This window comes from Leopardus geoffroyi, chromosome B1 (assembly GCF_018350155.1).
Source record: "Leopardus geoffroyi isolate Oge1 chromosome B1, O.geoffroyi_Oge1_pat1.0, whole genome shotgun sequence".
Lineage (NCBI taxonomy): Eukaryota > Metazoa > Chordata > Mammalia > Carnivora > Felidae > Leopardus > Leopardus geoffroyi.
In genome coordinates, this window is record NC_059327.1 from 137,573,868 (window position 1) to 137,586,369 (window position 12,502).

Consider the following 12,502-nt stretch of genomic DNA (forward strand, 5'->3'; position numbering starts at 1 on the left):
TCCTACGACACCCAAAGTGATAAATTTAGCTCCGCCCGCGGATTCGGCGGCTACGACCTTTATTTGTCGGAAAAGGCGGGCTCTTAAGGTGCAAGACTCCTACTCTTCCTCTTCGTGGGCGCTGCGCTTGACGCCGTGACCAATCACAGGCCACGTCGCGTCGCTGCAGCCAATCGGAAGAGCCTAGAACATTAAGACGAGCATTTGACGGCTCCTCCTCTCTGTTCCAGGGTGCTTAGTGGATTTAGTTGTTTATGGTCTAGTTTTGCTACTGTTTCAACACGCTCCGGTTACATCCGGTGCCATCGTGGTTCTTGTGAGGCAAGGCCTGAGAATGCGAAGCAGGGAGGTAGGAGTAATATTGAGGTGAAACTAGGGGCATGCCGTTAGGTCTCCGGTACGAACTCTTAAAGGGACTGGATATGGGTGGAGGAAGAGATGGGAGGGAGAGCGATAAACGCGATACCCTAGAAATGTTAAAGACAAAATTGGGCCCCCAAATAAATTATCTACTGAGAGGCATATAATTTCCTTGCATTTTATTTGGTAGTTCCCTGATGTGGCGATATTATAGGAGCTGTTGGGATGGTTGGCCTTAGATATGTGACCCCGGAGGAGCATGAATAAGAGTGTTAATACGGGGATACGTCGTTTTTTAATTCAACGAACCTTTTCTACAAGACCGTTTGTCACTGTGGGGCAATTAAGGAAACAAGGTAAGATCCTTGGGGCACCACATGTCTAGTGGGGAATCGTCAGTATAATTAGTAAGAGGGTCAGGACAGAAAGCGCAATGAAATGATTTGGGTTTGGATGTGGCACATTGTAGATAGTTTTCAAGAAGTGAGAAGGTCTTCAAAAGATGTCTTTGTTAAGCTCTATATGTTTACGGTATGAGATTTCAGTTGTCATGGAAGAAGCAAAATGGGGCCAAAATGGGGCCAAAATAGGGCATAATTTCTGTCTTTGGAGAGACACTTAGCATATTAAGTGGCTTCTTTCTCTCCTGCTTACATTGGAGGCCCATTAAGGAAACCAGAAAAGTTTGTATTTTTCATTCAGTTTTTTCTTTCCTTCTCCTGTAGGCGAGGGTGATTCCAACATTTCCAAGCCAGATTGCGTCTTTTTCCCCTTGTTGTTTTCTTAGTCCAGATTCCAGCCAAAAGGTACTACTTATTGACATCTGCTTTCCATTATAATATGCTTGTATCTTGTTTGAACGAGATTAACAGAGCTTTTGTTTATGTCCCTTTCTTAAAAGTCATGTGGCCTGAGGATAGTCCATGACTTTGGGGAAAATTGAACCATGGGCTGTGTGCTTGCTTGGATGTTAGACGTGCAAAGGGTAGGATCTGGATTAAAATTACCTTCAGTCTGTTAGGCTATTGGAAACTTTCTTAGTACTCAACCAGTTAAGACCCAAATGAGGCTAAGTAGAAATACATAACAGTTTTATCTTTAAGGAAAAAATTGGTTGCCTTGTTTTGTTGAGATATAACTCCTACACCATACAGTTAGCCCATATAAAGTGTGCATTAAGTGGGTTTTAGTATATTCAAGAGTTGTGCAGTCATCACCATGATCAATTTTAGGACATTTTCATCACCACCCCTCCCCCCCCCCCAAAAAAAAACACAGTCTCATTAACAGTCACTCCCTATATCTTCCCTATCCTCTGTTCTTGGAAACCACTAATTTTTTTTGTCTGTGTAGATTTGCCTATACAATTTCATATAAATGGAATCAAAAACTAATATACGGCCTTTTGCAAGCAGCTTCTTTCATTTAGATATTTACTTATTTATTTTGAAAGAGAGATTTAGAGCATAAACAGAGGAGAGGTAGAGGGAGGGGAAGAGAGAAAGAATCCCAAGCAGGTTCCACACTGTCAGCATAGAGCCCAGTGCGGGGAACTCACGAGCTGTGAGATCATGACCAGACCCAAAATCAAGACATTTCTGAGTTACACAGGCGCCCTGAGTACTTCCATTTTTTTTTTTTTAATTGTCAAAAGATGTTCCATTGTATGTATATACTGCTATGATGATTTTATTTAACCATTTATCAGTTGACCATTTGGATTGTTTCCATTGTGGGGGATTATTATGAATAATTCTGCTGTGAAAATTAGTGTACAAGTTTGTGTATGGACATATGTTTTCATTTCTTTTGAGTATATACCTCAAGGTGGAATTGCTGGGTCATATGCTAAGTGTTATGTTTAACCTCAAGGAAATGCCAAACTGTTTTTCCAAAGTGCCTGGACCATTTTACATTCCCATTAGCAGTGGATGAGGGTCCCATTTTCTCCACGTTCTTGTGTGAAGTGGTATTTCATTGTGGTGGCTGCCTGATTTTCAAGGACTCCAGGTTTGCAGGGAACCTGCTAGAGGATGCTCCTTGCATGTAGAGACCAATGTGTAAGGTGAATTTGTCTTTTCAGTCTCTACCACACAAATAGATACATGTGTTTCTGCTGTAATATACATGTCCCTGAAAAATACCTCATGTTCAGCAAAATTATGCATGTGAAAGTAGTGCTTGTAGGAAAAAGAAAAAGCATTGAGTACTCAAAATCTGTGCAATTGGATAAGCTCTAAAATAGTAATCAGTACCTGGAAAGTACTCCTGTGCCCTCCTCTCACCCCTTAAGGGTAACTTAAATGGATACTACCATAGGGTATATTAAAAGCAAGCCTGGTGGGTGCTAGACATTACAGATAGGAAGTGGAGCTCTGAGCTCATAAGCTGCTAAATGGTATAGAGGGCAGGTGGGAGTTGCTGGGGAGGGAAGCCCCAGGTGCAGGCTCTCATTTTTCATTTTCTTTTTTTTGTTGTTATGTTTATCTTTGAGAGAGAGGGACAGAGCATGAGTGGGGGAGGGACAGATGGAGGGGGACACACAGAATCCGAAGCAGGCTCCAGGCTCTGAGCTGTCAGCACAGAGCCTAACGTGGGCCTCAAACCCACGAACCGCGAGAACATGACCTAAGCTGAAGTCAGACACTTAACCAACTGAGCCACCCAGGTGCCCCAATCTCATTTTTCATTTTCTTAAGTTAGAGTTGAAAGTACCCCTGCTGCCAGTTGAGCATCAGAGTTCAGAGGGAAGGGTTTTTTATTTTAATTTTCTTTTGTTAAAGTGGATTCCAGATATTGTGGCTGCCCAAGGATAGATGAAACCGTGGCTCTCACATTATTCTGAAAGCATTCTTATAATTATTAATTACAAATGAGTTACTGAAAACTGCTATGCTGCAAAACAGATGTACTTAAATGTAAACTGGTTAAATGAAAACTCACTTTATGGAAGCCACAAGGGGTCTAGGTTTTCTTAATGTACTCCTGGATAGGGAAATAGGTAATTCCTCATAAAAGCATGCTTTTTTTTTTTTAGTTGTAGTTATGTATCTTTATGTTCGTTTATAACTTGTGCATTTTTGTTGCTGTTTTTTACTGTTTTACTAGTGACATTGAGGTTCTCACTTTGATCATTTGATTATCTTTGCTTCTTCCGATAACTTCATATCCAGTGATTAAACCTTTTCACTGCTGTTCACATAATGAACCATTGTGATTATTGAATACGTAAATGAGGATATGTAAACTGTATTAAAGATATTGGCAAAATGCATGGACTGTTGTGCATTGTAATATAAAAAAAAATATCTCTTTTTAGGAATTACATTCTTGGAGATGTTGGAAAAAGATTCCTGGGACTTCAAAGATAATCACTCCAAATATACAGGGGAGGTAGTATATCTTTCTTTAAATGTATTAAGTGTTCCCAGAACAATAGTAGTGAGTTGGAAATGGCGGATTATCTAAGTAAAGATTTACGAAGACTTTGGTGAAATCTAATTTCCTGTTACAGAATTTTATTAATTTGGTCACTTGGAGAAAAAATAACAACTAATGCTTCTTGAACGACTACATGCCAAGCATTGTGCTAAGCATTGTATAGACACACAAGTTTGTTTTATAAACAAATGTATTTCTCACAACAACCCTAGGAAAGCAAATAGACTTTTTGCCTTCTAGGACTGGTATCTTCCTTGTTGAACACCTACTCTTTTGTCAGATTCTTATTTCTACTAGAACCTTTGTTTATTATCCTGTTGTATTAAAATGTATTTCTGGTAACTGACTTAACATTCTTGCTGAATTTTTCACCGTTTCATTTCAGAAAGCCTTTGGGTTTTGAAATTATTGGTGACCAACTTAAAAACTGTTCCCGAATCTGACCCTTTCCTAAAACTTCAGACCTTTCCAGCTAATTCATAAGTTGTACATTTTGCTTTTTGAATATGGATTGTGACCCTCTGTATGAATTATTTATTGCTATGTAAAAGTTATTCAAAACTTAGTAGTTTACAACAACACTTATCTTACAGTGGGAGGAGGGCAAAGCAGAGAGACATCATCTTCTGGGCTCTCACTTGGCAAGCCTTGGTTTCTTGATGGCTGTTGGCTGAAGACTTCAATGCTTCACCATGAGAACCTCTCCATAGGCTGCCTGAGAACTCTCACAACATGACAGCTGTCTTTCCCCAGAGGGAATAATCCAAGAGAGAAATGCCAAGTTAACATGTAAGTCGACACATATGAGGGTGTGAATACCAAGAGGTGGGAGATCATCGGGGACCATCTTGGAGGTTGACTATCACCCTTTACTCTTTTTTTTTTTTTTTTTTTTTTTAAACTGCTTCAATTTATTGAATCAAGAGATTTAACATTAGACCCTCTGGTCAGATAATGAGAAGTATGAGAGCTATGTATTCAAATAAGTGCTCTCTTTTTTTTTTTTTTTTTTTTAATTTTTTTTTTTTTCAACGTTTATTTATTTTTGGGACAGAGAGAGACAGAGCATGAATGGGGGAGGGGCAGAGAGAGAGTGGGAGACACAGAATCGGAAATAGGCTCCAGGCTCTGAGCCATCAGCCCAGAGCCCAACGCGGGGCTCGAACTCACGGACCGCGAGATCGTGACCTGGCTGAAGTCAGACGCTTAACCAACTGCGCCACCCAGGCGCCCCAAGTGCTCTCTTTTCTAAGATGCACGGTTTCTTGCCCGTGAATATATAAATTCCATAAGTGATGCCACTCCTTTTGGAAATTTTCTAGAGAATATATAAGAAAGCTTATTTTATAGATAGAGAATATTGGACTTTGATCATATATGTTTTTTTTTCTTGGACCCATTTCTCCTCTCCCAACTCCTCCTTAGGTGAAGGTGGTTAGAGAAGCTGTAAGTAGACTATAGATAGAAATTGAATACCCCTATCCCTGGTATTTTGCTTGGGGTGCAGACTGACTTGGAATGGTTGAAATTTCTGTTTAGAGTTTTCTAAGGAATGCAATCCAATTACTTAAAGGCACTTACACATATATTTGACATAGGATGGAATAAAGGTATAAATACACAGCAGCAGCTTTAGAGCAATTTGTCTTTTTCCTCAAAAGCTTGATATTTATCCAGTTTGGTGAGTATATTTCCTTTTCTTTCTGGTGTTCCCCCCTCCCACCACGGTCTTTTATCTCTCTTGATGTGCAAAATACAGACTTTGCCAAGCCCCTAATTGGGGCATTCTGAGCAGAATGCCCCTAATTGGTAGAATTCTAATTTGTGCCTGAGATTTGTAATCTTTTGAGTCTTCTTTTCCCTTAATTGCTGCTTAAAAGTTCTTTGTTAGCAGTGACAACTCTTTTCCTTTAAAGCTTAAGTGCTTCTGGTTATTTTGGAGACCTAGTGTAATAACAAAAAGCATTACGTAAAAAACAAGATACAACCAGTTTTGGGATGTGTTTATATTAGGTATGGTTACCCTTTCCATGTCAAGCTTAATATTAAGACATTTCTAAGTTAGCATAAGGTAATCTGTGCGAAGTAGTTAAATGATACACTTGAGATTATCTTTGGTATGATTTTTCCAATTGGAAGTAAAATTGGAGGTGTTACCGGTTCATGAAAATTAAAATTTATAGAAATGTGTATATATTGTGTGTTCTTTAAAAAGGGCTAGGGGCGCCTGGGTGGCGCAGTCGGTTAAGCGTCCGACTTCAGCCAGGTCACGATCTCGCGGTCCCTGAGTTTGAGCCCCTCGTCGGGCTCTGGGCTGATGGCTCAGAGCCTGGAGCCTGTTTCCGATTCTGTGTCTCCCTCTCTCTCTGCCCCTCCCCTGTTCATGCTCTGTCTCTCTCTGTCCCAAAAATAAATAAACGTTGAAAAAAAAAATTTTTTAAAAAGGGCTAAACAATGAAAAACTTATGACTAAAGCTCAAGTTGAAAATAGGAAGAAAATATAAATGTCCAATGATTAAACTTTTTCCACTGCTGTTCACATCATGATCTGTTGTGATTAATGTATGTGGATGAGGACATAATGGAAAAAGAAAATCCTAGTGGGAGAAAAAAATTATAGATATGATGTAATTTTTTGTATATTGATTTACTTGTAAATGTGTTCCTGTTTTAGGAATGAAATTGAAGGGTGTTTTTGTCAGATTTATCTGATAAAGAATTTGAACATTTATATAGTAAGGTAAGTGGTTTATAAATTTGCTAGTTTTGACAAAAGAACGGACAATCAGATTTGAGCAAAAAATTGATATTTGAGCATAATGTGGACATTGTACTCAATTAAATTTTTTCCTTATTTTTTCATTTTTCAAAGATAACAAGAATATGATTTCAAAGATAATTTTCTGAATCAATAGATTTGATGCAGGATAGGCAATTGGGTGGCTGGGGTCAGGACTTTTAACCTTGATGATTATCTTTTCTCAAAAATAATGGTGTAATTCAGCCTCTGAGATTCTTAGAGATCATATATTCCAGGGTTTAAATTTGCTGAACTTGTGTATGTCCTATAAATGACTCTTTGATATGCCACTGAATGACCATCCTATAACTTAATCTTTATTCAAGAACAGTAGATAAGTAGGTGGTTAGAAGCTGGGAATCTCCAATTTAATACCAGATTAATCTGTCACTAATTAGGCATGTTGTCTTGGGGTGTTTCAAATTTGAGGAATATAAAGAGGAAAAATTCTTGCAAATACTCAGTATTTAAGTTTATTTTCTATTTCATAAATTTCTACAAACATAAAAGTTGATTTAAATTTTGTTGACAGGCCTTAATCAAAAGATTTACAAAGTAAGTGCATTCAAAGACAAAATTAAAACATTAATGGGATGGATGCTACTGTTACACAGGAGAAAACATGGTACTGGCTGGTGTGGAATAAGTTGTAAATACGTACAGTCTTGTGCTTTGTGATGATTATAAAGCTTTACAATCAGGACAACAGTAGAGTTGTCCAGAACTTTACTCTTTTGCAGACCTCAAAATTGTTGAAATGAGGGAAGGGGCCTAAGTTCTCAAAAGGATGTCTTTGGACTGTCTGCAAATGCTAATTTGAAGAATTCTGTATTACATTGTCTCCAAACATTTTTCCATCTCCAGTGGGAATTCACTCTGGAACTAACATTCCTTTGAGAAAATCTTCAGTTTCTATTTTGATCTATGGTTAAGTTTGGCTAGTAGTTAACTAAATTGGATTAAAAGTTGATTATTTTGTGAACTAATATAAGTTTTTCTTTTTAGATACAGGTGGTCCTTACTTTGCACCGTTCCATTATACATGAAGATCAGTTTTCACAGTTTAGTTAAATAACACCAATCCTCCTACAACACAGTTGTAATTTCAGTTACAATAGTACCTGAATTGTTGCATAAGTTTTGTTGCTAGCTCTTTATTCCACAACTGATTATGCATTATAAAAGATGTGCATCATGGTCAGTAACCAGTTACATCACATCTTTCAAAGTCTCTTGGTGATTGATCACTAAACATCTATTAGTTCACGGAGTAAAGCATGTAGTTGTATTGCTTACTTGTTTCCCAGTAATAAACCCATGCAACATTGTACAATACTGGATAATCAGAAGAGGGAATTGGCAGGGCAGCAAAGAAACAAGTGATTTTTAACACTGGAAGTGAAATTGGATTTGAAAATGGCGACAGCATAGTGAAGACGAGACGAGACCCAGGCCTACATAAAGCTGCAGTAGAAACTGTGGTTTAAAAGTTCGAGGAATATAAAAAGCAAAGTAAAGTTGCTTCAACATTTTTTAGTTTAAATTACACTAGGAACAGAAAGCCACTTACAGTTGAAATGGAGTGCTTGCTTCTACTTTGGATGGAGGACTGTAATAAAAAATCCTAATCAGTTTGGCTAGCATTCAGGCCAGAGTGTTGAGGTTAGTTGCTGCGCTGAAGGAAAATGGTAATTACCAGGAGACTAAAAAAGAACTTTTTTTTGCTGGGAAAGGCTGGTTTCATCGTTCAGAAGTCTGGCGCGCCTGTGTGTCTCAGTCGGTTAAGGTTAAGCATCGTTTGGAGGTCGGCATGAATGGAATAATGTTCCACTGGTGAAGCTGCATGTTCAGATAAGGATGCTACTGGGAAATTTGCACTCATGTTCCAAGAGTCACAGGCAGTCCTTGCTTTGCACAGTGGTACGAGACTACTGTGCAAAAACTTCATAGGATTTGGCTGGAATGTAAATGGAGTTCCAGAAGATATGTCTGTGGGAATGTTTACACTGCTGCCATTCAGGAAGTAGTTCTGGATATACAGCCAGAAGGTGCTGCTTCAGCAGCACATACACTAAAATTGGGTATACAGCCAGAAGAATTTAGTGAAGGTGAACATAGTTATAAATGAGGAAAGCAGTTGTGTGTTGTGAAGGATGAATACATTTGGAGAAAGTGATTCAGGTGAAAAACCACATTAAAGGAACTGTCAGATGTTTCATGACACTGTGCAAAGCATTAAACATTAGAAACAGATCAAACTCAGAAAAGAGGATGACAATTTGCTAAGGCATAGGAAAGATGCTTGCTCCATATTGTAAGTTATATGAGAAAGCAAGCACTGTTCACACTACTCGAGACTTGTTTATAAAGAAATAAAACATTCTAATTTTCAATGTTTCTAATGTTTTGAATATTTTATTTTTTATATTTCAACCAAAATCAGTTTCTAATGTTTGGACAAATTTTAAGGTTATAGAACAAATCAGATTGTGATTTGAGCGGTTTCAGCTTTCATAGTCCAAGTGAGAACTCCCTGCATTTAAAACAAACTAGGAACTCTTTATATTTAACCAGATATATCAAGTCTAGAAACAAATACGCTTTTCCCTTAGATTACCAGTTATATTATGACAGTTTTCATACTGTCTTTGTATGCATGCTACTATAACAAGGCTTTGAAATAAAAATTTATACAAAACTGTATGTCTCATACTTCGACTTGTAGGCAAATCCTAATAGATAGGGATTGGCAAACTTCTTTTATAAATACAGCCATACAGTGAATAGGCTTTGCAGACTGTTTAATGGTCTCTAGCAACTACTCAGTTTTGTCCATGTAGCACAAAAACAGCCATAGGCAATACAGAGACCATTGAAAGTGGCTGTGTTCCAGTCATGAAATACTGTTCATACCTCACAGTCTACAAAAGAGGGTGGTGGGAAGCAGGGAAGTTTGTAGTTTGACTTCTGCAATAGGAACATATAGTACATTAAATGATACCAAATAATGTAACCACTGCTTGAATCATTTGAGTTTTTTGGTAAGTTGTTCTAATGAGCCCTTTCTCCATACTGATGTACATTTACAGGTAGTCGGGGGGTCTTCTGGGGTTGGGGCAGTAGGGAGTTAAGTTTTCGGTTGATTCAAGTGATGGGCCCACTTCTAAGTCGGATTTTTCATTGGCATCTATAGGTAAACTAGTCCTTGCAGCTGTAAGTAAAAATGGATTTGTAGGACACTAGAAATTTGCTGCTGTAGCCTAAGTAATCCGTTTGGTCTATTTCTGTACTAGAGAAATAAACTTCCTTTTCAAATTGAACTGTAAGTATAAGACACTAAAAGGGTGTATGAAAGCGTGCAGTGGGAGCGCAAAAATGTGCCTACTCTGATACCTAGAAGTGAAGGCACTTCAGAAAAAACTTGAGGGGAACCTGGGTGGCTCAGTTGGTTGAGCATCCGACTTCGGCTCAGGTCATGATCTCATGGTTCGTGGGTTCAAGCCCAGCATGAGGCTCTGTGTTGACCACTTGCTCAGAGCCTGGAGCCTGCTTCCATTCTGTCTCTTCTCTCTGCCCCTCCCCCACTCACACTTTGTCTTACTCTGTTTCTCAAAAATAAATAAATGTAAAAAAAAATTTAAGAAAAAACCTGAAAGAGATGGTTGACTCTTCTGGTGTTAATGGGAAGAGAACTGGCCTAGAAGTTAGGAGACCTGGGTTGAATCCAGGTTCTAATTGTTTATAAGTACTTTTCCTCTGGTTTTACTTTGCTGTAAAACAATTCCTAAACTAAAAACGACATCCAGACAATACACTAATTCGAAGCCAGGGTCTGGCGAAGCCCAGTGACTAAGGGCAAACCCTAGTACATCTTAAATATTGCCATATGATGCTAACTGGACTACTTGGCTCCACTATGCCTCTGGAGTAACAACACTGTCCACAACAGACATCGGGTATAGTCAGATCACTTGGTTTTGAAGTCCTCAAAAGCAATACTGTAGAACCAACTTTTAACCAACCCAATCACAAATTAGTTTCTGCAATTAGGGCCATGCAGCCCCATTTCCAAGTGATTTGTCCGGTGTTGGCAGTGTCGCGGAGGCTGTCGATGTCTCGCAGGACTAAATCTACGTGGCATTCTTGCAGGCCTCGGCCGTTCTTCGAACAGATAGCTACACCCAGCACAGCAGGACCTGTTTTTTTTCTTTTCGCGTATGCCGGGTCACCGCATCCTCAACCTGTACGCCGCCCTTCAGTACGGGTCCCCCCAACCTCACAAGCGCGCGCCACCTACACGCTCCACAAGCTCGCCTGCCACCCCTCCCGGAAGTGCCGTGGAGGGGAGCGCGCCGAAGTGGGCGGGGCGAGGCGTCGCTCCCGGAAGCGTCCGCGGGCCGCCCGGGAGGGGCTGTGGCTGCCACGTTGAAGCGGAACGTGGAGGTGGCTTTGGGGCGGGAGGAGGGGCGGCGGCGAATGCTGGGAGAGTCCGACGGGCGTCGCGCTAACGCAGGAACCGGTCGCCGAGGGTCCCCACAAGGTGCGTCTGCCTATTCCTCCCTGTCTTCTTCGCCGGCCCTCGGGCCTTGAGGTGGAGCACAGGCGAAAGCTACGACCGTGGCATCGGCCTCCGCTGGTCCCCGTCAGCCTGCGGCCCGGTCTGCGGTGGCGGCGCGTCCCTGATCTTCGTTTCGGGCCCGTCTGGATAACGCCTGGCGTCACGGCTGCTTCGGGGATCGCGCCGATCCACATCCGCCAACGTTTCCACTGCTGAGCAGGAGCTCCCCTGAGGCTTGCGACAGGGTGTCGTGCCAGGTCCGGTAACGGGGGTCTGAGGTCAGAGGACACTCACACCCTTGTGCACAAAGAGGTGCGGGCCCCAAGGGCGAGGGAAGGAAGCAAACCTCAGGATCACTTTGGTTCATTTTAGTTTGGTTATGATTTTTTTGTTTGTATTTGAACTGTTGCCAGATTTAAAGGTTCATAGGTTTTTAACTGGAAGCTACTGTCATTGAACCAGGATTGGATTATTTTAAGGATAGTTACCAGTTGCCGTCTATTCCTCGAAGGAAATGTCAAAAAGTGTTGTATGTTTTTGCTAATAAGTTATTATGATGAGAGATCAAGTTACAGGGCAGGTGAAAAGTAAATCAAAATATTGCGTGGGCTTGTGGGCATTATGAACTTTTATGTGAGCATAAGCAACTAATTTTATTTAGTCTTTCTGAAGTTGCAGTGATGGTCTGTGATAAATCCTTTCTCCAAAACTGCTTTCTAACTACAGAAAACTGAAATGTGATTGTGTTTGTCGCTAATTGTAACTGTATTCAATCAATAATCAGAGCCTTGCTCTTCTATCATACCGTCCTACGTTTTCTGTACATACTGATTGTTCTGGGATTGGCTGAAGTTTACTCATCGTTTTTTAGTGGTTCTTCTGTGCTCTTTCTCTTGATTAAATAGACCTGGGGAAGGTTTGTAGACTCTAAGAACTTTTGGATAACCTGAAGTGTTTTTGTAGTTGTGAATTAATGTTACACACATCCAAGGTTGTTTGGGAAATGTGACATTGGAATGGATTAAGAATTATATTGCCTAATTTTAGATACATAGGTTCTTTTTGAAACTAATAACGTAAGAAAAGAAAGAAATTTGTAACTGTAAAGAGCAGTGATTCTTAATTTTTTGGAATTACAGTCCCTTTTGAGGACCTGAGGAAAGCATTGGATCACCTTCCTAGAAAAATGCACTGCACAGGGGCTTATGGATGGCTCAGTTGGTTGAGCGTCTATCTCAGCAGGTCTTGATCTCAGGGTGGTGAGTTCTGCCCTGTGTGGGGGTACTTAAAGAAGCCTACTTTAAAAAATACACACAGGGGCGCCTGGGTGGCGCAGTCGGTTA

At 40.2% G+C, this 12,502-nt stretch overlaps 1 protein-coding gene and 1 long non-coding RNA gene across 52 annotated transcripts in view; both read left to right on the top strand.

Moving 5' to 3' along the window:
* Nucleotides 1-59: 59 nt before the first annotated feature.
* Nucleotides 60-9,297, top strand: LOC123595768. Of its 2 annotated transcripts, XR_006711362.1 has the most exons (8): nucleotides 95-349; nucleotides 551-716; nucleotides 1,086-1,166; nucleotides 3,680-3,753; nucleotides 4,395-4,590; nucleotides 5,400-5,482; nucleotides 6,476-6,541; nucleotides 7,607-9,297. It is a non-coding gene; the product is annotated as an uncharacterized LOC123595768 (long non-coding RNA). The 2 variants fall into 2 exon arrangements; XR_006711361.1 differs by lacking the exon at nucleotides 5,400-5,482 and having other exon boundaries at nucleotides 60-349.
* A 1,673-nt stretch (nucleotides 9,298-10,970) lies between these two features.
* The window catches only part of SEC31A (SEC31 homolog A, COPII coat complex component), a 73,195-nt gene continuing 71,663 nt past the window's right edge, over nucleotides 10,971-12,502 (top strand). For 18 of the 50 annotated variants that reach the window (XM_045473510.1, XM_045473513.1, XM_045473519.1 and 15 more), the window contains exon 1: nucleotides 10,971-11,141. The gene's annotated coding sequence lies outside the window, so the exon portion shown is untranslated. Of the gene's footprint in view, nucleotides 11,472-12,502 lie in introns of all 50 variants that reach the window. The other 32 variants (XM_045473509.1, XM_045473514.1, XM_045473552.1 and 29 more) reach the window with 11 other exon arrangements.